Here is a 23,819-nt window from a genome sequence, read left to right on the forward strand (position 1 = left end):
TGAGTATTCTTGCCTTCCAAAGGCCAGAGAGCTAGATGGAAGCTTTTCCATACTGTTTTGTACGATCCCAAGTTTTCCTCCTCCTCTTCCTCTTCTTCCACTATGGGCATGTTAGTAAACATTTAGAAAAGTAAGAAGACTAATATATGGACCTTATTTGGAGCAAGAGCTCTAAAATTAAGATGAGGGCACTAGAAGTGATTATCTTAGTATCTCTCAAGAGTTAAGTTTCATGTACTACATTTTAATTTTCCTTTTAGTTTTTAGAATTGTACAGAGCATGGAGCAAGTAGACAGTGTTAAACAAATGCAGCATCAAAGAATACAACACATTCGTGCTGCCAGCCTTCCCTCCATGGTGGGATGCTCCCCTGGGACTCTTCAAAGCTCTGCATTTTAAATCTCAGTGCCGAACACCCTTCTCTCTTAGTCATTATAAGCTAATTCTGCCGTTTACCTCAGTCCCATCGCAAAGGTTGGTCCAGTGGAATGCCCTCCTTGCATGGAGCCCTTGGACAGATGATGGCAACTTTTGCTGTTGTACCTGTTGTGTCGGCATTAAATTCACACTGGCAATAAAGAACGAGGAAATAAAAAACAGACAAAATGGGAGGATGCAGAGCACTGTTCACACTTGGATAGTATGTGGTACAAGAAATCTTTCTCTGTTGTATGTCTGCGAGTTTTCAAATGACTGAAATCCTTGGGGGAAGTTTGGTAAAGTCTGTAAAGTCAGCATCCACAATAGCACTTTATATGGGCCCCTTAGGACCCAGTGATGGTACTTGTGGAAACTATATCCAGTCAGAAGATGAACTCAGAGCCATGTGGTCTGTTAGCAGTGTGGTAGTAGATGGCAGAACAGAACATTTATGGCATCTCTAGGCAAAACGAAACCCCGTAGTTATTTCTTAAAGTGTCCAATGTCAGATGATCAGAGGGTGACTTTGACTTTGGTAATTTGGAAGTCACTCAAAAGACTTACCAGACATGACTGAGGAGGAACGGTCTCATCCATGACCGACCGAACTCCCCTCTGTAACATATCTCTCTAGAATTCCTCTTCACACACAACTGCCAAAGGAGCAGGCTCTTCCTTCAAACCCTGCATGTTCTGCACCTGCAAATGACAAATCCTTTCAACGCTATGGTGATGCTTAATTCTGCTTGTCAACGCTACAATCTAGAATCACCTGAGGAGAGACTCAATGAGGGAAGGGCTGACTCTCAGTAAGGGATTGTCTTTATGGTATGGGAAGACCCCAGCCTAGAAGTGGACTGTGCCAGTGTCTGGGTCCCTGGGTTCCGGATCTGAATTCACTGCATTTTTATCACAGCAATGGAAGGGAACGAAGACAAGAACCTTCTCAGTCTTACCACAGAGGTTCCCTCCATTTTAGCATTGCCGAGTAGTTTATAATTCACCCAGTCTTCCAGGTCAGGCAGTACACTAGCCAAGGCTTTTCTGTGTAATGCCATCATGCATTGAAACCACACAGCAGAGGCCGCCTCCACCAGTCATTTATTGAACCGGGGTCTCCTGTTACAGCACAACACAGGTCTAGAAGGATCCCGTTAGCAAGGAAGAAGAGATAAAGGACTGGGCCGTGCCTCTGTCAGCCTCTTTCTATTCATTACAAGGGCAGCAGCCCATAAGGCCCCACACTGCTATCGCCAACAACACAACCCAGGGTTAGATTCAGGGGCCCTCGCATGGGCAACCCAGCTTTTGCATGGTTCCGTTTGTCTAGGCTGATAGCCAGAATTCCCGGCAATCCTCCTGTGTCTACCCTCCCCCCACCTTGCTGGAATTGTGCTTGGGCCTGGGCCCACACACAGCTTACTTGGGGTGCTGGGATCTGAACTCTGGTCCTTGTATTTGGTTCTTTTTTTTTTTTTTTTTTTTTTTTTTGGTTTTTCAAGACAGGGTTTCTCTGTATTGCTTTGGAGCCTGTCCTGGAACTAGCTTTGCAGACCAGGCTGGCCTTGAACTCACAGAGATCCGCCTGCCTCTGCCTCCTGAGTGCTGGGATTAAAGGCATGTGCCACAAATGCCCAGCTCAGAAATGATTCTTAATTTGGCAATATTATTGGGATATAAAGAGGTAATGGTTATTCTTTGTTCTTTGAATTTATGAACAAAAAATGGCAGTGGCCTAATCTATTTCTGATGTCTTTGAAAAGTTAAGATAATGTCTTTTACATCTTTGAATACTTGGGAGGATAGAATGGATCTAAAAAAAATTGAAGGTGTCGGTTAATGGACACTGTCAGCAGCTGTTCTCAGTGGTCTAGATTTATATTGATTATTACTCATTTCATGTATGTAAACTGTTTGCTGTCTCATTTGCACTTTAAAAATAATTTTATTTTTAAAAAGAGACTTCACATGTGAGCACTGCATTTACTTTCTGTACCTTCTTTAGTTAAACATAGATGCTAAAAGCTTGGCAATGGTGGTGTATGCCTTTAATTCCAGTATTTGGGAGGCAGAGGCAGGTGTATCCTTGTGAGTCTGGGGCCAGTCTGGTCTATGGAGCGGATTCCAGAATAGGCTCTAAAGCTACAGAGAAACCTGTCTCAAAAAAAAAAAAAACAAAAAACAAAAAACAAAAAACAACCAACCAAACAAAAACTCTTTTATGATATACTCTTGGTATACCAGGTATATTAGTTACTTTTCTATTGCTGTGATAACACCATGACCGGCAACCTATAATAGAAAGCATTTAGGCTTTATAGGCTTATGGGTTCAGAGGGTTGGAGTCCATAATGGCATAACAAGAGCATGGTGGAAAGAATAGCTGAGACCTCACACCTTGATCTGCAAACAGAAGTCAGAAAGGGGACACTGGGAATTGTATGAGCGTTTTGAAACCTCAAAGCCCATCCCGAGTGACACGCCTCTTCCAACAATCTCACATTTCCCAATCCTTACCAGTTTCAACAACTAGGGATCAAGTATTCAAACATACATTGGTATCAGTCTCATTCAAACTACCACACAAGGAAATGTTTCAAAAACAGAATTATAGCTTGTACTTACCAGAAACTCAAAATGGGTAACACACACACACACACACACACACACACACACATATTTAAGTAGTAGCCAGAGTAACTTTTTAAATAAAAATTTTTATGTGTATGAGCACTTCTGCATTTATGCCTGGTGTCCCTGGAGACCAGAAGAGGGTATAGAATCTCTGGAAACTGGAATTATGGATGATTTTAAGATGCCATGTGAAGACTAGGCACAAAACTATTCCTCTGCAAGAACAGCAATTGCTCAAACCACGGAGCCATCTCTCCAGCCCCTAGAGCAACATTTGAAACTAGAAAACAGTAGTTCAGAGGATACCTGTTTGGGTACTGCATTATTTAATGATTGGCGTATGGCTAAAATAACCAAGTATCTAGTGAAATAATTTTATTTTGTATGCTTCTAATTTTTACTTATTTATTTTCTTCTTCTTATTTATTTATTTTTGTTTCTAATTATGTCTGTGTGTGTTTTATCTGCAAAGGCCACAAGAGGGCATCCTATCACACAAAATTTGAGTCATAGGCATTTGTGAGCTGACTTGACAAGGGTGCCACTTGGATCTTCTGCAAAAGCAATGTGTTCTTAACCACTAGAGCCATTCCCAGCCCACAGGTATCTGGCCAAAATAAAACATATGGTAGATGAAAGAGCTTAACTGTCCTGCAAAATTATCCATGTGGGGCTGGTGAGATGGCTCAGCGGATAAGCACTCTTTCGAAAGACGAAAGATTCAATTCCTAGCTCTCACATGGTGCCTAACAACCGTATGTAACTCCAGTTCTGGAGTATCTGATACCTTTTTCTGGCCTTTGAAGGCACTGCATGCAGGTGGTACACAGATATACAAGCAGGCAAAACACCCATACACATAAAATAAAACTGCATACTGTTGTGAGGTAAATCCTTCAGAGAACACATGTACTCAAAACCAATAGAAAGTTTTTATTCACCAGCTGGCAGGCTAACTAGGGAGCTTACCCAAATCATGTAGCTACAAGCCTTACTGTTCTTGGCATTTAGGCACAAAAGCCACATCCTGGCTCACTTCAATTGGCAAGAACAGTTATCAGCAATAAGCAGGGTTACAAAAGCCAAAAAAAAAAAAAAAAAAAAAAAAAAAAAAAGCAAGGTTAGTACATTTAGGGACTTTTCCAGAACTATGAACTTGAGCTATGATGGACTAGGTCTTTGTTCTTGTTTAGGCGGTTTTGGGGTCTATGAGCTGGGTTCTTAGGTCAGAATGGTGCCTTGGCACTTCCAACATGGCATCGGTTTTGTGGGGACTGTTACAGAATATTTTTTAGATTACCAATGTAAGTTTTCATGGATAAAGTCAATCAATCAAAGGACAATGGAATATTTCATAAGGAAAAAATATAAAAACATGCTTTGTTGTTGCTGTTGTTTTGATGTGTTTGTTTGTTTGCTTTTCACATGTAGGGGATCTTCATATGGAGAGGACATGGTGCTGTGTCCCTCATTAATATGGCCCCAGATTCTTCTTGGGTGGGTTGTAAACAGAGAAGCCACACCCCAAAGCAATGTTTTGGATAAAACAAAATTTCTTGATACTGTTTTAAAACTGGTAATAGAGTAATCTGGAAACAAAATTGGGGATTGCCATGGAGTGGCATCTGGCCTTGCCCGTGAATCTGAAAAAGTAGCCACACTCTTTGGGTGTGGTTTCAGGTGCTGACATGTGATCACTTTAAGGTAGAATAGCTGTGGGCTCAGGATCTCTTGGGTCGCAGAGAGCACTGGAAGGGTAGAGACTACATTTTCTGGAGCAGGAATGACCAGCAGTTATTTACTCTTATCTGTGTATGTTGTTCTCCAATAAAACACCTATTTATCTTTATCTTGGGTCTGGTGAACTCCTTACCCCCCCACCCTCTGCCCTCATTGCTGGTCCACAGTTATGACCTTGAAGACCATTAGGTTAGACAATAAGGAGAAGCAGTGGCTGAACATAAAATAAAAAACCCTCTTCATGTGATCTTCTGTATCTTTAAAACTTGTTTTATTAAGTTTTTAGGTTATGCTTGCAAAGTTTTGAACCTCATCATGGCATCTTCTTATGTGTGCACTATTAAATCTTATTTTTCATGACTATTTTGTCTATGCTTGTTTTCTTCTCCTGCTCCCCCTCCTCCTTCTCTTCCTTTGGTTTTCTGAGACAGGGTTTCTCTGTGTATCTCTGGCTGTACTGAAACTCTCTCTCTAGACCAGGCTGGCCTCGAAACTCAGAGATCCATCTGCCTCTGCCTCCTGAGTGCTGGGATTAAAGGCCTGTCCAGTTTTCGTTTTCTTACTTCTTCATTGTTTATTTCAGAAGTTTTATGGCCTTGGGAAGAGGTGTTCAGACCACATCTGGGAAGGAAGTGGAGAGAAGTGTTTTAGAACTGTGGGTGGACAAGCAAGGGTGACATGGGGCTGGATGAACGTAATGAATGAGGAGGGGAAAATTCATTCCCTAGTGTCTTTCCTTTTTAAATAGTAAACTTGTCTTGTCTACAAGTCTTTCTTATGTATTAAACTGTAAGTAATTTGAGGGTAAATCAAAATGCTTTACCTTTGTGTCCCCTTTGCCACGTGGCGTGGGTCCCTCAACGTAGTAGCTGTTCTGAATATGTTTGTGGAGGAAATATGTTTGGGTTAAAGTCTGCCTTGAGTTTATTGCTTGAACATCACAGATCACATCTGGAACTGTAGTCTGCATTCCGTTTGCACTGAACCAATATTGGGCTGATTGATTTTCAATTATTTTATCCTAAGCTAATTGTAAGGACGTGAGCCCCGCAGAGTTGCCATCCAAGCACAAAGAGCTATTGATCCACTCTGCTGAATGACAGATAATTCCGACATTTCCAGTTGTTGGTATCCTTCAAATCGAAGACAGGTTGGCACTGATGATTCTTAGAACCCTGGAGGAGATGATAAGGAAGCCTCGCTGGGATGAAAGGGCTGCTTGTCTCTGGAAGCTTCAGTGGTAGTTACAACAAATTCACTTTACAGGCTGTTACAAATAAGCCTTCATAATAAGAATCTGATAATGAGTCCTTTAGTGTAGAGTTAGATGCAGATTATATTAGAAAGTTCTCATTAAATTTATAATATAATAACATTATATAACACCTTGATCCTAGATTAAAAGTCTAATTGTTTTTTTTCTTGGTTTTTTGAGACATGGTTTCTCTGTGGTTTTGGAGGCTGTCCTGGAACTAGCTCTTGTAGACCAGGCTGTTCTTTAACTCACAGAGATTCCCCTGCCTCTGCCTCCTGAGTGCTGCCACCACTGCCCGACCAAAAGTCTAATTGGTTTTTAATTTTAATTTGTTATTCATTTATTAACTGATGCAAACCATAACGATGAACATATTAATGGGAAGCCATGTGATGTTTTGGTACAGACGGTGAGGGATCATCTTCTCTGCCAACTTGACTGTATTTGTAACCACCCAGGAGCCACACTTCTGAGTGTGTTCCCAGAGAGGTGAGACTGAGGGAAGACCTAGCTTGGCAGGGGCTTTGAACTTAATAAAAAGTGGGAGCTGAGTTTTGGTGGTGCATGCCTTTGATCTCAGCACTTAGGAGGCAGAGGCAGGTGGATCTCTGTGAGTTCCAGGCCAGCCTGGTCTACAGAGCTAGTTCCAGGACAGGCTCCAAAGCTACAGAGAAACCCTGTCTCGAAAAATCAACCAACCAACCAACCAACCAAAAGTGGGGAAAGAAGGAATGAACTGAATTCCAGCATTCATCTCCCTCTGCTTCCTGACTGTGGACACCATGTGACCAGCTGCCTCAGGCTCACACAGCCATGCCTTTTTACCAGGATGAACTGCATCTCATCTGAAACCATGAATCTAGGAAATTCCTTCCTGTTAGAGATGTACCACAGAAATGAAAAGTGACAAACACATATACTGCACGATGTTAAAATTAGGTGAAACACTTATTTCTTTAAACATTTTTCATTTATGGTGAAATTTTCATAGTACCCCCTTTTGGCTTTTTTTTTAACTTATGCTTATTGTTTTTGTAGTGCCAAGGTTAGCTGCAGTGGCTCCTGCATGCCAGGCAAGCCCCTTTCTCTTGTGCTAAGTTCCCAGCACTCTTGTAGCCTTTAGACTTGTATAAAGTTGTTCTGATCTGAACTCACTTGTGTTAAAGCACATTAGGATTTCTTGGTCCTACCAAATTATACTTTTATATGTATTTAGAACCTTTCCCCATTTCCTCTTTCATCACTACTTTGGAAACTTATACTATTCTGAATTTGTAGTGATCAACTCTTGATTTCAGAGGTTAAGCAAGGTGATGTGGAACCTGCCATTCTGTGTCTGGCTTATTTCACATAACATAATTGCCTCCAGGTCTTTACCTGTTGCTGCCATAGGAGGATTTCATTTTCTTTTCTAGTGCTAGAATTTGATTGTGTATATGCACCCCATTTCCTCTCTCCATCGATCAGTTATGGATATGTAGACTGTTTCCATTTCCTGACTGTTAATTAATTGTGCCATAGTAACATGGAAGTATGAATGTCTGTTTGAAGTACTGATTGTATTTATTGTGAATATTTCCTATAGCAGGGCCACTGAATCATTTAGTAGTCCTCTTTAACTTTGGAGGAATCTCTCTGGTATTTTCCATGATTGTGCATCGTTATTTCCATGCAGGGTATGGAGGGACCCCCTTACCTTCACCTCACTGTCAATGGTTATCTGTAAACCTTTCAGCAACACCTATGCATACCAGGATGAGAGGGTATCTCACTGTGGTTTTTATTTGCATTTCCCTGATGATTAGCAATATTGGTCATTTCTCATATACTTGTTCCCGTTTGAATGTACCCTCTTGCAAAATGCCTGTTTAGATCTACTGCCAACTTTTAAATCGAATTACTTGGTTTCTTGGCTCTTGAGCTTTTGAAATGCATTATGTCATCTGGATTGTCAGATGTACGCTGCTTTGCAGATATTCTCATCCATCTTGTGGGCAGTCACTGGATCCTGTCGATTTTCTCTTGTGTTTTTTGGCAGGAAATTTTTAGTTTGCCATAATCCCATCTGTCTATTTTTTTGTTTCTTCTGCTTGTTAAAAAATCCTTCCCACTCCATTGTTCTGAAGTATTTCTCCTGTTATGGTTTTTCCTAGAAGTCTCTTATTTTCAGGTTTTTATGCTTAAAACTTTAAGGTATTTTTGAGTTGATTTTGCAGCCAATGAGAGAGAGGGGTCTAAATTTCAAGCTCCTCCCAGTGAATAACTGACTTTCCTAAACCATTTATCAAAAGACTGCCCTTCCTTCAATGCATGTTCTTTTGTTGGTATTTCCTTGCTTGTTTGTTTCCTACGATGTGGTCTCTGCAGACTGTGTTGTCATGGAACTCACTATGTAGAGTAGGCTGGCCTCACACTTGCTGAGATCCTCATGCCTCTGCAGCCTGAGCACTGGGATTGCAGGCATGAGCAACCATGCCTGACTTGGATACATATCCTTAGCGTCTTTGCTAAAATTCAGTTAGATGAATATAGGTATCTTTCAGTTCTGATCTAGGCTGAGGCAAGAACATTACAATCTCAAGGCTGTTCTGTGACAAACTTTCCTTGGGGATGGGCAACACACATCTACTCAGCCTATAAAAGGAATACAGAATAGACCAAAGCACACTGAACTCTAGCTTGGTAAACTAATGAATTTTTATTGGGATTACTAACAGGAAATATGAGCTCTGGTTGCTGATGAAAAAGCAGCTCCCACCTCAAAAGAATGAAAGAGATAGTTTATCCTGGAACTAAATATGAGTGGCCATTGGCCTGGGAACACAGACTTCAGTTTCTCCACAGTGTTACAGTGAGGTAGCAATTTCATGAACTAGTCATAGTAACAGAATAATGAAAGCCATGTACTTTTCTTATACATTGGTGGGTACAGCTGGTAGGGATGGGTTACAGCAAAGCAGAGAAAGCTGCTATAGGCCTCAGATGTATTCTGACAGCACACTTGATTGGTGGACACTAAGAGGTCTGTGCATACATTCCAGAGGATGCTTATCTGTTAGTCACAGGATGTTAGGTCTGAGACAGGGATGGGCAAGGAATGGCTGCTTAGGAGGCTAAAGTTAGCCCAAGATAAATCATAATTAGGCTGTGGAGCTGCAACTTTCCAACCTCTCCACATCACTGATGGTGTACCAATCAGTCAATGAGCCTCTGCTGACATAGCTCTTTCCCAGGAATTCTTGTTTACAGATCCTCCTGTTGGCAAAGTATCACAGTTTGTGTATGATATTGGCCAGTTTTGATTAATAAATCATGAATTTTATTGCCACTGGTGACTGTGGTGATATACCATTTATGATTTATTAAAGCTTGCCTGATGATTCAGAAAGCAAAGTCAGCCTCAAGCTATAGAGATCAGGCAGTGGTGGCACACACCTTTAATCCCAGGACTCAGGATTTAGAGGTAGATGAAACTCTGTTAGTTCAAATCCACCATGGCCTACACGAGAGTGAAGAGTAACAGAGCTCATGCCTTTGATCCCAGAACTAGGGAGGTATATAAGACAGGAACATGGTCTCAGAGCTGGCATTCATTCTCCAGCCACATTGAGGATAGGAAGACATTGAAGTCTCAGGATTCTCCAGCCATGCTGAGGAGAGGCAGCAGTCTTGAGACTTGGTGAAGAACTCCTGCACGGATCATCCCTTCTAGCCTGAGCTTGAGGTGAGAGCTAGTGGCCAGTTGCTTTGCTTTTCTGATCTTCAGCTTGAAACGTGAACCCCAATATCAGTCTCTGGGTTTTTTACTTTTCGTGCTACAGGTGACTGATACCTGTTGTACAATCTGGTTTATTTTGTACATGAGTGCTGTATCTGCATGTACACTTGCATGCCAGAAGAGGGCATCAGATCCCATTATAGATGGTTGTGAGCCACTATGTGGTTATCAGAAATTGAACTCAAGACCTCTAGCAGAGTAGCCAGTGCGCTTAACTGCTGGCTATCTTTCCAGCCCCCTTTTGTACAATTTGGATAAAAAGAGACAACCCTAAATCTCTGGACATGCCATATAAGAGTCAATGATCAGCACTCAGGAGGCAGGCAGATCTCTGTGAATCTGAGACCAGCCTGGTCTACAAGAGCTAGTTCCAGGACAGCCACCAAAGCCCCAGAGAAACCCCATCTTGAAAAAACAAAAACAAAAACAAAAAAAAAAAAAAAAAAAAAAAAAAAAAAGAAAAGAAAAAGAAAAAGAAAAAGGAGTCAATGATATAGATGTTATTCGTGGGTAGGCAGTCATCTGAGTGTGCTGTGGGCTTCCCAGGGCCTTCCGGGTCCGACAGTAGTATTATTACATCATCTGGCATTTGAATCCAAGTTGCTCCATGAGTTGGAGATTAGGTGGTTGATAGATATGGTTAGGTTCTGTATTGTGGTGCATCCAGCCACATGTACAGGACAAATGATCAGCAGGGCAGGTTATGCTGCAACAGGAAACAAAGGCAGCTGCAATAGACTGATCATTACACCCAGGGATCTGTTGTAAGTTAACATCTTCAATATCAATAGCAACACAGTAATCTAACTGGTTGAACACCGATAGATTCCTTTCCCTTTTCTTAGTGGGAACACTTTTTTTCTCTTTGGAGTTGTGGTCATAAAATAGAGATACCCCAACAAAGGGAATTCCCTTAGGCAGATTTAAATTTAGGACTCTGTGATTCCAAAACCTGGAACCTTTCTTTACCCAAATTATACTGAATTCTCTCTTGGAGGTAGTGAAAAATTAAATCTTTCCAAGCATAAAGATTTGTTCAAGTAAGACAGAAGGTCTAGAAGCAAGGAGGCATAACAAAGACACCGTTAACAAAAGGGTATAATATGGGGACCGGGGAAAGGGAACCCCCACTCACTGTTGGTGGGACCTCAAACTGGCACAGCCACTATGGGAACCACTGTGGGGATCCTTAAAAAGCTAAAAGTAAATCTACCATATGGCCCAGCTATACCACTCCTATGCATATGCCCAAAGGACTCGACATCCTGCTCTCCAATACTTGCTCAGCCATGCTCATTGCTGCTCTATTCACAACAGCTAGGAAATGGAAACAACCTACATGTCCTGCAACCAACGAATGGGTAATGAGAATGTGGTACATACACACTGAAAGACCCCCAGAGACCCCAAGAGTTTGGAGCCTGTCAGGGGGAAGGCCCTTGCCCCCAAGAGACGAGACCAGACCACTGGATGCAAGTGCAAGAGGTTGTTTATTGTTTACACAGGTACCTGTGGACGCTTCAGTCTTTCGGGGGACTGAGCGTGCTGAGGTTAAAACTCAGGCAGTTTATATAGGGGTGGGGTGGCAAGAAGCAGGCTTACAGAAGCAGAAGCATGGTTACAGGGATTTCATTGTTTCATCTAAATGTTGCAGTTGTAGTTAACCAAGGACAGTTGGTTATTCGGGTTGGGCACAAAGAATACAAAGAATTCAGTTATGACTATCTCAGCATACTGGACACTGTCCTGCTGACCTTGCTTTGGTCCAAGCTGCAGACCACAGATATCTGGTTGGCGTTGGATGAGAGCAGCACCTGGTTCCCTCCTGTACTTTTCTCATAACTTGACCTTGGCAAATTAGCAAGAGCAATTTAAACAGGCAATAAGCATAGTGGGGGTCTTTCATTCCCCCCTTTTTCTATAAAATGAATAAAACCCTTTATTCATGGTTTTTCAGTTTTCATTTGTTTTAATTGCTGGTACTGCTGGGTCAAAACTAGGGCCTGAACAACTGACAAGTGTGTGTGTGTATTTTTGAACAGTACCAGTCTATTTAAAATGCATCCAGGCAGCAATCCTGTCTACTTTCAGGGCGGTGGGAGTTGTCAGGAGCACAGTGTAGGGGGCCCTTCCAGCGGGGCTCTAAGTTCTTAGTCTGATGTCTCCGAACCCAGATGGAATCGCCAATCTGGAAAGAGTGGGGCTGACAAGAGGTTCTTTGTTCCTCCCGGGATGCGGCCGCCAGAGGTTTCCAGACCTCTTCTTGGACTATCTGTAAGGCTCATAGATGCACCTGTATGGAGGGGGTGTTTGCAAAATCAGAAATGTCAGCATCAAAGAATGATACAGCTGGCGGTGGACTGTCATATAGTATTTCAAAGGGAGTTAGGCCATGAGGGCCTGGAGTGTTCCTGGCCCAATAGAGGGCCAGAGGTAGGAGTTGTACCCAGTCTTTAAAGCCAGTTTCAAGCGTTAATTTGGATAAAGCCTCCTTAATGGTTCTATTCATCCTTTCTACCTGTCCTGAACTCTGGGGTCTGTAAGCACAATGTAATTTCCAATTTATCCCCAGCAACTTGGCCACCAACTGACTTACCTGGGAGATGAAGGCAGGCCCATTGTCTGATCCTATTACCTGTGGCATCCCATATCTGGGAAAGATTTCTTTTAATAGTTTCTTGGTGACCATTTTTGCAGTCTCATGTTTGGTAGGAAACGTTTCCATCCATCCTGAAAAGGTGTCTATAAAAACCAGTAAATATTTATAACCATATATTCCAGGTTTGACTTCAGTAAAGTCTATTTCTCAATGGACATCAGGCCTATGGCCACAAAGCCGGGTCCCAGAATTCAGTTTGGTTTTCCTTGGTTTATCTGGGCACAGGCCAGACAGTTAGCAGTTACTTGTTCCAGTAATAAATTCCGATTGGGAAGGTAAGTTCCAATTTCTTGTCTATCTAGCAAAGTTTTCATCTTTTTGGCACTCAAATGAGTCAGCCTATGGAGGTGGTCTATTAACATTTTTGCCATTTTTATAGGCAGTATAGTCTTTCCTTGGTAGACCCAGCATTGTCGATTGGGGTCATAATCTGCACCTAGTTTCTGAACAATGTCCAAATCCGTTTCATCATAGTCCCAATCTGGAGTCTTAGCCGTTTCCTTTTCAGTCAATATGCTTATAGTCAATAGTTGGGGGCCTAAGGCTGCTTGTTTGGCTGCTTCATCAGCCAGGCGATTTCCTTTTGCCTCCAGGCTTTCCCCCTTTTGATGTCCAGGGCAATGCATTATGCTCAATTTCTTAGGAAGGAACAGGGCCTTTAATAATGTCAAGATTTTATTTTTATTTTTAATTTTTTTTGCCTTCTGATGTTAAAAGGCCCCTTCTCCGATAAATTTCTCCATGGACATGGGCAGTGGCAAAGGCATACCGGCTATCAGTGTACACATTAAGCTTCTTACCTGTTGCCATCTGGAGAGCCTGAGTCAGAGCAAAGAGTTCAGCTTGCTGAGCAGAGGTGCCTCCGGGGAGTGCAGTGGCCCATATGACCTCTGAGGCATTTGTCACTGCAGCCCCTGCCCGTCTCTCACCATTTAGCAAGTAGCTGCTGCCGTCCGTGAACCAGGTGTAGTCTGCATCTTTCAAGGGCTGATCGGTCAGATCAGGCCATATTCCATGCATCTCTGCAAGGATCTGCTGACAGTCATGGGAAGCTGGTTCCTCCAGCAGTGGTAACAAGGTGGCTGGGTTCAGGGTTATTATTAGGGGTGGCTGTTGTATGGCCAGCCCATGCCCCCTGTTTCTGCCCAGGCCAGAGGGTGTTGTTTTAACCATAAGTCCATTCCTTCCTGCTGTTCAGGAGGCTTTTTAAAAAGTCTATATTTATTTTCCAATTGTAAAGTCAATATTTCAAGTGGAGCCCCTTGTGGGCCAGAGACTTTAGCTCCTGGTCCTTCAAAATGGATCTGGGCTTTTAATTTAGTCAGTAGATCTTGACCCAGTAATGGATATGAACAGTCCGGTACATGCAAAAAGGAATGTGAGATTTTACCTGATGCGAGATGAACTTTTCTCTCCGTGGTCCATCGGTATTGTTTTTCTCCGGTGGCTCCTTGTACCCAAGCTGTTTTGGTATTCAATGGCCCGTTCGTTTCAGTGAGAACTGAATGTTGGGCTCCAGTGTCCACCAAGAAGGTGACTGGCTGCCCCCCGACTCTTAAGGTTAGCCTGGGCTCAGGGGGGGGGGCTCCTGGCCCCGACTGCCCTAGTATTTATCTAGGGCTAGAAGCTGAGTTGCTCTTTGGGGTCCGTCCCCATGCCTCTGATTTTTAGGTCTCTTAGGGCAATCTTTGACCCAATGGCCTTTTTCTTTGCAGTAGGCACACTGGTCTCAATCTACCCTGGGCCTCCTTCCTTTTTTCTTTCTTTCCTGACTTCCTGCACTATGATTATTCTGAGCTACAGTGGCCAGAATTTTGCTTAATTCTCTCCGGTTCCTATGATCCCTCTCTCTCTCTCTCTCTCTCTCTCTCTCTCTCTCTTTCTCTCTCTCTCTCTCCTCCTTTAGCTCCTTCTTAAACTTGTCCTCTTTTTCCTCCTGCAACTTTCTAAGTCTTTCTTCTTTTTTTTCAGGTGTTTTTTTTTTTTTCTTATTAAAGATCTTTTCTGCTTCCTTTACCAGATCCTGCAGGCTATAATCTTGTAAATTATCTAATCTCTGCAACTTAGTCCTAATATCTGGAGCCGACTGCCAAATGAAAGCCATAGAAACATTGCCCCTTTGCTCGTTACTATCAGGATCAAAGGGTGTATACATACGGTAGGCTTCCTTTAGCCTCTCCAAAAATGCAGTCGGAGTTTCCTCCGGTCCCTGGGTTATCTGTCTTACCTGAGCCAAATTCCTGGGACAGCGTCCCAGGCCCGAGGAGACCCGCTGTGAGTAACTGGCGATAAAGACGTAGGTGTTAAAGTCCCAGCAGGGACGATTTAGGGGAAAAATTTTCTCAATTTTATTTGGCAACTGAGTGGGCTTTTTTATCATCCTCTAAGACGGTTTCTCCCAGGAAGATGCGTTGTTATTTTTTTTTCCCCCGAGGTTAGGAGGACCTGCAAAAGCCATATTCAAGTAGGTTAGAGAGCTACAGGGTCTTTGGAGAAGGAGGGGTTGTTAGATTTTTCAATTATAAAGGTTGGACGCCGAGAAAGGCCAGTATTGAAATTGAAATTGGCCTCCTAATCCAGCAGCCTGGGCAGGGGAAAGGCTCAGCAGGTTCCTTCGGTGGCTGGCTCCCTTTGATCTCAGAGTCAGCTGGCTACCGGGGAGTCCGACACAGTTTTTTTTTTCCTTTAACCAACTGATTGTGAGCTCGGCTCTGTACATCATCAATGATCTAAAATAAACTTAAGGGGGTGGTTAAAGATTGTTTCATATTTTCTTCGAAATAAAGAATCAGACAGATAAACAGAACAGACAAAACACATAGACAGCCGGCACAAAGACACGCTGCGCGTTTTCGGCCGTAAAACCGAAACCAGATACTGAGTTGGAGGCACAGAGGGTCTTAAGCCCCCTGGGCCCCCCAAAACCACGAATCCCTGGGACTCGTTGTGGGCCCCGAAAAATCGGGCGCCCCAGATCCCTGAGACGTCTCCCAGGGTGGCGGGTGGAAGTCCGAGCTCGTCAGCTCCTTCTCAAGCCGCCTACAGACTCGACTAGCCTAGCCGATTACCGATCGCTGCGCAACAAGCAACAAGTAAAAGACATATGAACAAGACAACAAAGAACAGAAATTAAGCGCTGGCCAGCTTACCTCCCGGTGGGTGTCAGTGTCAGTCTCTAGGGGGAAGGGTCTCCAATCTCGGTGGAACCTCCAATGAAAGACCCCCAGAGACCCCAAGAGTTTGGAGCCTGTCAGGGGGGAAGGCCCTTGCCCCCAAGAGACGAGACCAGACCACTGGATGCAAGTGCAAGAGGTTGTTTATTGTTTACACAGGTACCTGTGGACGCTTCAGTCTTTCGGGGGACTGAGCGTGCTGAGGTTAAAACTCAGGCAGTTTATATAGGGGTGGGGTGGCAAGAAGCAGGCTTACAGAAGCAGAAGCATGGTTACAGGGATTTCATTGTTTCATCTAAATGTTGCAGTTGTAGTTAACCAAGGACAGTTGGTTATTCGGGTTGGGCACAAAGAATACAAAGAATTCAGTTATGACTATCTCAGCATACTGGACACTGTCCTGCTGACCTTGCTTTGGTCCAAGCTGCAGACCACAGATATCTGGTTGGCGTTGGATGAGAGCAGCACCTGGTTCCCTCCTGTACTTTTCTCATAACTTGACCTTGGCAAATTAGCAAGAGCAATTTAAACAGGCAATAAGCATAGTGGGGGTCTTTCAACACTATGGAATACTATTTAGTGGCAAAGAAAAACAGAATCATGAACCTTGCTGGCGAATGGATGGAACTAGAAAGGATCATACTGAGTGAGGTATCCCAGACCCATAAATCAAACATGGCATGTTCTCTCTTATTGGAGGCTCCTGGCTCCCAGTCTTCAGATGTGAGCACACAGCCTGTAGTTACTACAGAAGCCAGGAGGGTAAAATGGGATCACTGCCAGGACAGGCATGTGGGGAGTAACAGAGAGGGAAATAACAGGTTACAAGGACCTTGTCAGGGAAATGGGAGTGAGAGGGAGGTAAATACAGAAGAAGGTGTGAAGAGGGTAAGGGGGAATGGTAGGATACATATTATCTGGTGGGGAAAAGGGGCCCTTAGAGAAAGTTTGGCTAGAGATGTCTTTTGCATAGGTTAAAAAAAAGGCCTCGGTGGGAAGGTACATGCTGAATTATTACATTTGACAAAAGCGGCCACATCTTCTTCCTGCCCTTACAGAAATGTAGAATTAGCAAGATATCATTTGTGAGCCTCCAAGTTCTCAGGGGGAACTCCTCAGTGCTATTTAAATGCTTTGTTTTGTTTGTTTTGTTTTAAATCTGAATCAGAAGTCAGGTATAAGCTCCCCTGGCCTTATCTTGCATTGCTGTAGTTTGGCCCAGTCAAGAATTTGTGGAGATCATTTTGGTATCACACAGCAGAGGTGACTCCCTAATTCCTGGAAGACAGCTCCCTAATTCCTGGAAGACATTTTTATCATCAGCATCTATTTTATTAAAGTCCTTAAGGCACTTTCTCCATTCTGCCAAGTGAAACCTTTTCCTCTCCTTGCTTCCTGAAGCCAATAATTGAATCACTTGGTAAGAAAACGCAGGTTCATATGTCCATAGGGTGATTTGAAATTCTTTAACAAAACCTAGAGGGCCCTAACATGGATCAAGGATCCCATTTTGTTCAGGGAGTATAAACAGTATGAGTCTGTCCTCCCTTTAAGTTATATCTGAAAAGGAGCCATAGAATTTTTTTCTTTTGATAGACTATTTTGTTCCCCTTGGGAGCAGGGAAGTGGTAAAGGGGAAGATAGCTGGATTTCTTCAAGAGTGGAGGTACAGGAAGAAGGGGACATGTGGGAACAGAGGTCTGGGAGAGTTAATTCTTCTGTGTATGTCTTTAATTTGAGCATGATTTATGATATTTTTTTATTAACCGCCTGTCCTTATTAATTTCTTTATTTCTTTATTTCTGAGAGTTTCTAAAAACCCCTTATTCATTGTTCCTACATTGTCTGCCTGCTATGGGCTCAAGAAACTTCAAGACCAATTTCTCAGCACAAAGACAATTTATTTGCCCCAGAGGGACAGAGGGCAGGGGATGAGAAACAAAGATAGACGACAGAGGATGAGGGAGAAGGGGAAGAGATCAAGGGAGAGTGGCAGGGGTATTTGTCCCTGGGAGGGGAAGGAGGGATCTTGACCACCTCTGGAGAGAGGAGACAGACGTGGCATATAGGCAAACAGTTTATGAAGGTAAAACAGGAAACCCCATGTTAGGATGTGTTTAATTTTAATTGGGCATGCTAATTAGGCCAGCCTAAAGGGGGCTTTTGATTGCTGAACATCAATACTTTGATAGCTGGACCTTGGTAGTCGGCCTCAGGAAGAGGAAGTGGCCAGATAAGGGAACAGACCTTGGTGACTAGCTTTAGGAATGTGATCTAAAGTTTTTCGAAAGGCAGAGGGTATAGGGAGAAGGGCAAGGCTATGCCAGAGCTGTGTTTGCCATGCTCAGGCTGGCCAGAGTCCCTTCATTTTCTATAAGCTATCAATTTTATCATTTCTTCTCTTAAACGCTTCTAAGTTCCAATTAAAGTATGTTGCCCATTCGTGACTTTTGTTTTATTGCCAGTTATGCACAAAAGTATTTCAATTTTGGAACAGCAAATGTTCCATGTTGAAGGAACTGTAAAGCTGAGATATCTTTGGTTAGAGCTCCCCGTTTTTCCAGTTGAATGTCTGCAAGTATTATATATGAAGCTGCCTAGAGTACCAGATGGTGGTGTATCTTCTGACAATTCCTCCCTTTGAAAGACCCACGGAGGGCATGGACCCTTACGCCCCGACTCAGGAAAGGCGGCCCCTCCAAATCACTCACAAGAAGCGGTCTTGATGCAAAAGCATGAGGTCTTTTTATATTCCAGTGCACTGGGGTCCGCAGCCATACTCCACGCGGGGTAGAGGACTGGGAACCCTGGGTAGAGGGTTCAGACAGCTTTTATAGGGTTACAACAAAGCCCGCGCATCACAAACCAATCATCTCATAGCATCCAGTGAGGACCAATCAATTTGAACTATCCAAGCCCGCGCTTTGCCCAGGAAGTCTGCTTTCGCTAGGGCTTCTGGGTAGTGTGACAAGCCCGTGCTTAGCCCAGGAAGTCTGCTTTTGCTAGGGCTTCTGGGTAGCGTGGCGCGGCTCATTTCCTGTTCTCATTCACTCACAGGTGCTGTCAGTAATCCACCCTGCCGTAAACAGTCAAGAATGACCTTTTGCCTACTCACTGCTAGCAGGCAGAGTCTAGGGAAAATTAGGCTACATTTTTCCATCCTTACACCTTTTGGACGCCTTGTTACTCTTTTTTCTTTCTCCTGAAAAGCCGCAAGCCTTTCTAGGGGACTTGTGTCTCATATCACTTTATATGCTGTTTTTGGGGTGGAATTTCTCAGCTTTCACCCTGAGACCTCTGTCTCCCACTGAGTGTTTTTGGATATGTGAGGGCTCTTAAGAAACTGGGTGTTCAAACCTTTATGTGTGTCTTCTCCAGGCAAGCTAATGACACTCCTTCTGACCCACAAACAGGGCATATTTGTTGGGTTTCCCTATGACATCAATGCACGTTGTGGGGAGTTCTGCATACCTATTGCCTGTTGGGTTGGAGGGAACAGTGCCTCTTAAGTTTTTTAATGATCAGGCTCACAAATCTTTTTTTTTTAAAGATTTATTTATATTTATTTTATATGTATAAATATTTTGCTTGCATGTCTGTGCACCACATGTGTGCCATGTACCTGTAGAGGTCAGAAGAGTTACAGATGGCTGGGAAACTCCATGTAGGGGCTGGGAACCGCACCTGGATCCTCTGCAAGAGTTTCAAGTGCTCTAACCACTCATTCATTTCTCCAGCCCTACTCAGAAAATGCTTGAAAGTAGCAAGGTTGCAATATGCAGGAGGAGCCACAGAAAAATGTAGAACAGCATATTGAAGGAGCATCAAGAGACAAAGGCCAACTAGGTAATAAAGCAAAGGTTCCCCAATGCCAACAAAATCAAGAGAAACCAGAGAAGAAACCAAAATGGCTTCAAATCTAAAGGAAACAAAGCTGAAAACAAACTAATCAGAAGCAAACACAACTGGGTGGGTTAAAGAAAATGCCTTGAAGGCAAAGAAACAAAGTATTCAAACACACATCCTCAAAACAAAACAAAACAAAACAAAAAACCCCTCAGATCAGAATAAATCAATGTATGAGCCCCAAGGGGGGGGGGAATCACTGGTTTTCTTTTCCTTTTCTGTTTTTGAGATGGTCTCTCTTACATAGCCCTGACTGTACTCACTATGTAGGCCAGGCTGACCTTGAACTCTCAGAGATCTACCTGCCTCTGCCTCCCAAATGCTAGTGAAGCAGTGCCAGATGGCAGGCAACAAAGGAGCCCTGTCCTGATAGCTGTTGCTAATCCAGTAGATTCCTTCAGTGAAAAGTGGATTATTCCCAGGCCCCATATTAGGCATCAAGAACTATTGATGAAAGAAGCAGATTTCTCCCCAAAGGAATAAAATAGATGGTTTATTCTGGTTCCAAATATGAGTGACCAATGGCCTGAGCACAGATTTAGGTCTTCCCAAACACAGTGTTCCAGTGGGGTAGCAATTTCATGAACTAGTCATAGTAACAGAACAAAGAAAGCCATGTATCAAGACACTTTTCTAATACATTGGTGGGTACAGCTGGTAGGGGTGGGCTACAGCAAAGCAGAGAAAGCTGCTATAGGCCTCAGATGTATTCTGACAGCACACTTAGCCCTTTGATTGGTGGACACTAAGAGGTCTGTGCATACATTCCAGAGGATGTTTATCTGTTAGTCACAGGATATTAGGTCTGAGACAGGGATGGACAAGGAATGGCTGCTTAGGAGGCTAAAGTTAGCCCAAGATAAATCATAATTAGGCTGTGGAGCTGCAACATTCCAACTTCTCATCACTGATGGTGTACCAATTAATCAATGAGCCTTTTTGGACACAGCTCTTTTCCAGAGGTTACTTTACAGGAACAGAGGTGATTCAAAAGCAGCTGCATTACTGAAAAGTGCACCTTAATTCCAGTGAAGACTCAGAAAGGCTGCAACCTCAGAGCTGCCCTCTGTACAACCTCCAAGTACCTCAAAAGCTCAGTTGATGAGTCTCCTTCCACAGCCCTAGGTAAACTTTCAAGAATCTTTCAAAATCCCCCTTTCCCAGACAGGTGACATTTTGTTTACATTCCGAGATCCTCCTGTAGAGAATTCTTCAACTGGGTGGAAACTGCTATACAAAAAATGCCAGCCTCGGTACTTAGTGAGATCTCGGCACAAAAATAAAGAGGGGTGGCTGTGTGTCCTAGAGGAAGAGCGCTGCTTGAGATCCTGCACTCAGTTCCCAGCACCTCTGACAACTGCAAACATTCTGATTTAGGAAAAGGGCATTCTGGGGGGTGTGTGTGTGTGTGTGTGTGTGTGTGTGTGTGTGTGTGTGTGTGTGTGTGTGTGTGTGTGTGTGTGTGTGTGTGTGTGTGTGTGTGTGTGTGTGTGTGTGTGTGTGTGTGTGTGTGTGTGTGTGTGTGTGTGTGTGTGTGTGTGTGTGTGTGTGTGTGTGTGTGTGTTTGTGTTTTGTTAGGGGGCGTTGACCATGTGCGTTGACTTCCATGGTGGGGGAACCACTGCCAAGCAAGCAGACCAAAGGCTTGAAGTCACTAGGCTGTGAGCAGGTCTAAATTAATTTACAGAGAGGTGACCCGAAGAGCCCCTGAACTAGGCAGAAGGGAGAGTTGTGGGTAGAAACTAGATGTTCTGTTCCGTCCTCCTACTCCTTCTGCCTCCAGCTATTTTCTCGCTGTGAAGATCTGGGACAGCTGCAGCCCATACCTTCCCCAAACTCCAGACCCACAGAAACCACAGACACACAAAAGAGTTTTTGAAACCACAGGCTTTAGGGCTGATTTGATACATACAAAAGATAATAGTAGGTACATGGTAGATTTTTTTTTCTTTTGTTATTTGAACTTCTAAGAAGTGAGGTTATTATGTTAAAAAATATGAAAAAATCCCCAACAACAATTTCCCCCCAGTAAATTTCCGTTGACAAAAACTTGTGGATTGGTGCCCACAGATCAACTCAATATTTTTAATCCTGATACCAAAATAATGTAGGTTGATCAATACTCCTCAGTCAGGGATGAGCTCACTGTGGAACAAAGCTAGGAAGGAAGTGCTGCTTTCTGGGGAGGACCCCACAGTGTAACTTTACAATCCAGTGTACTGGATTGCTCCATTTCCTGGCCTCATTTTCCCCTTGGAGTGAGATGTTGAACCCAACCTTACACAAGATGAAGACAGATAAGGCAACCTCTCTTCTTTTATTCATCCATCCCACTCCTGAATCTGCCCCTGATTTAACCATTCTCAATGGCCTGGCCTGTGCCCTTCCACTTTAGCCCTCTTCTAGCTATATAGTTCTTGATGGCCTGGAACTCCATAGTAGGCTGGGTCATACTAGACTCTACCTTTTTATCTCCCAAGTGCTGGGAGTACAGGCTCATTCTACCACAGGGTGGCTTCAGTTTGGGTTTTGTTTGTTTGTTTGTTTTGGTTTTGTTTTCCTTTTGAGTTGGAGGCTACTATGGTGCACAGGCTGGATCCCAACTCCTGGGGAGAGGCAGCCTCCTGCCCCAATTTTCCAAGTGTTGACACTACAAAGAGTCACCAGTGGGCTGGAGAGATGGCACAGCCATTAAAGTCTAGGCTCACGACCAAAAACAGAGTCACCAGCATACCCATTTGCCTTACTCTCCCAGGTCATGTAAACAGAAGCAAGTGCGAATATGTGTCTAGTGCATGTGTAGATACAAAGATGTGTAGTTACTTTGTTGGTGCCTTTCATGATGCACAGGTTCTCTGCAGGTTGCTTGTTTCACTGACAGTAGAACCTGATCTTTACAAAGTATCCTATGCCGCCCCAGTTGCTGTCACAAGTTGTTATCAATTTGTGGATTAAGGTAGGACGAATTTATTTATTCCTTTGATTTTCTGCAGGCAAGAGGTTCAAGATTGGTTTTGTGTTGTTACTATCAAGCCTAAAGTTGTCAAGGCTGTTTCTTCTGGAGGCTCTGAGCTTGGAGCAGCTACTTGTATGAAAGTGTATCACACCCAGTCCCCTTATGGAGTTTCTTCTGGTGAACCCCCCACCTTTCCCATGTCCCATTTCCTTCTGTGAGGACACTTTTTTATGGCTCACTAGATAATACAGGATCACTTCCCCATCTCAGGATGTAGATCTTTGTCAGAGCTCCAAAGTCCCTTTTGCTATGTGAGAGAACTGCTGTAGGTTCTACAGATCCAGTCCACATTTGGAGGTGGATGGAGGTGGTGGGAGGGGCCTCAGGGGGACATCATCCAATCTAACACATTTGAACTTCTTTTTAAAAGATCTATGTTATTTATTTTATGTGTATGGGTGTTTTGTCTGCATGTGTGTCTGTGTGTCATGTGAGTGACTGGCAGTCTTGGATCTCCTGGGACTGCAGTTACAGATGGTTGTGCGTGACTTTCCCCTGAAAGAGCAGCTTGGTACTCTCAATGGCTAAGCCATCTATCTCTCCAGCCCCAAATCTTGGCTTTTTGTGTTTTGTTTTGGAGATAGGGTTTCTCTGTGGAGCCCCCGCTGTCCTGGACTCACTCTGTAGACCAGGCTGACTTTGAATTCAGAGATCCACCTGCCCCTGCCTGGGTCTAAAGGTTGGCCACCAGGACCCAGCACACACATTGATTTTTTGTTGTTGTTGGTAATTTTCCTTTTCTTTAAAATTTAAAAAATTTCTCCTCTGCTTACCACTCATTCCCCCACACATTTTTTAGGGAGTGGAGGCAGGTGTTGGTCTGCAGATAGAATCTAGAAGCCCCAGGCAGTGGTTAGCTCATTTTAGGTAACTACTTTTCCACTGGGAAATCCCTTCCTGGCCTTATTTTAAGGTTATGTGTACTGATGTAGCCCATACCTTTCTCTGTTGTCACACATAAAAAAGTACAAGAGTTACTTGGGGGGGGGGTGGTGTCAATCCTGAGACTCAAGGGAGTTGGCAGAGAAGGACAGCTGGACTGACAGTGGATGGAGAAGCTTTACCCTGAAGTGGCCTATTCTCAGGAAGGGATCTTCTGACAAAGTGGCTCAGGGAAGGTGAAAGTTCAGAGGCCCGGGGCTAGAAGACAAAATTCAACTTGGGTCAAAGCTGAGTGTGGTGCTAATTGTATAATTACAGCACTCGTGAGGATGAGGCAGGAGAATCATGATTCCTA

At 43.5% G+C, this 23,819-nt stretch overlaps 1 protein-coding gene and 1 non-coding gene across 2 annotated transcripts in view; both read right to left on the bottom strand.

Annotated features, from left to right (window-relative positions):
* The window catches only part of Acat1 (acetyl-CoA acetyltransferase 1), a 191,769-nt gene that overhangs the window by 138,847 nt on the left and 29,103 nt on the right, over nt 1-23,819 (bottom strand). The window lies entirely within an intron of this gene.
* LOC127232012 (small nucleolar RNA SNORA11) lies at nt 4,479-4,581 on the bottom strand. Its single transcript, XR_007835319.1, has one exon. It is a non-coding gene; the product is annotated as a small nucleolar RNA SNORA11 (small nucleolar RNA).

Source organism: Phodopus roborovskii, unplaced genomic scaffold (genome assembly GCF_943737965.1).
Source record: "Phodopus roborovskii unplaced genomic scaffold, PHOROB, whole genome shotgun sequence".
NCBI classification, from domain to species: domain Eukaryota; kingdom Metazoa; phylum Chordata; class Mammalia; order Rodentia; family Cricetidae; genus Phodopus; species Phodopus roborovskii.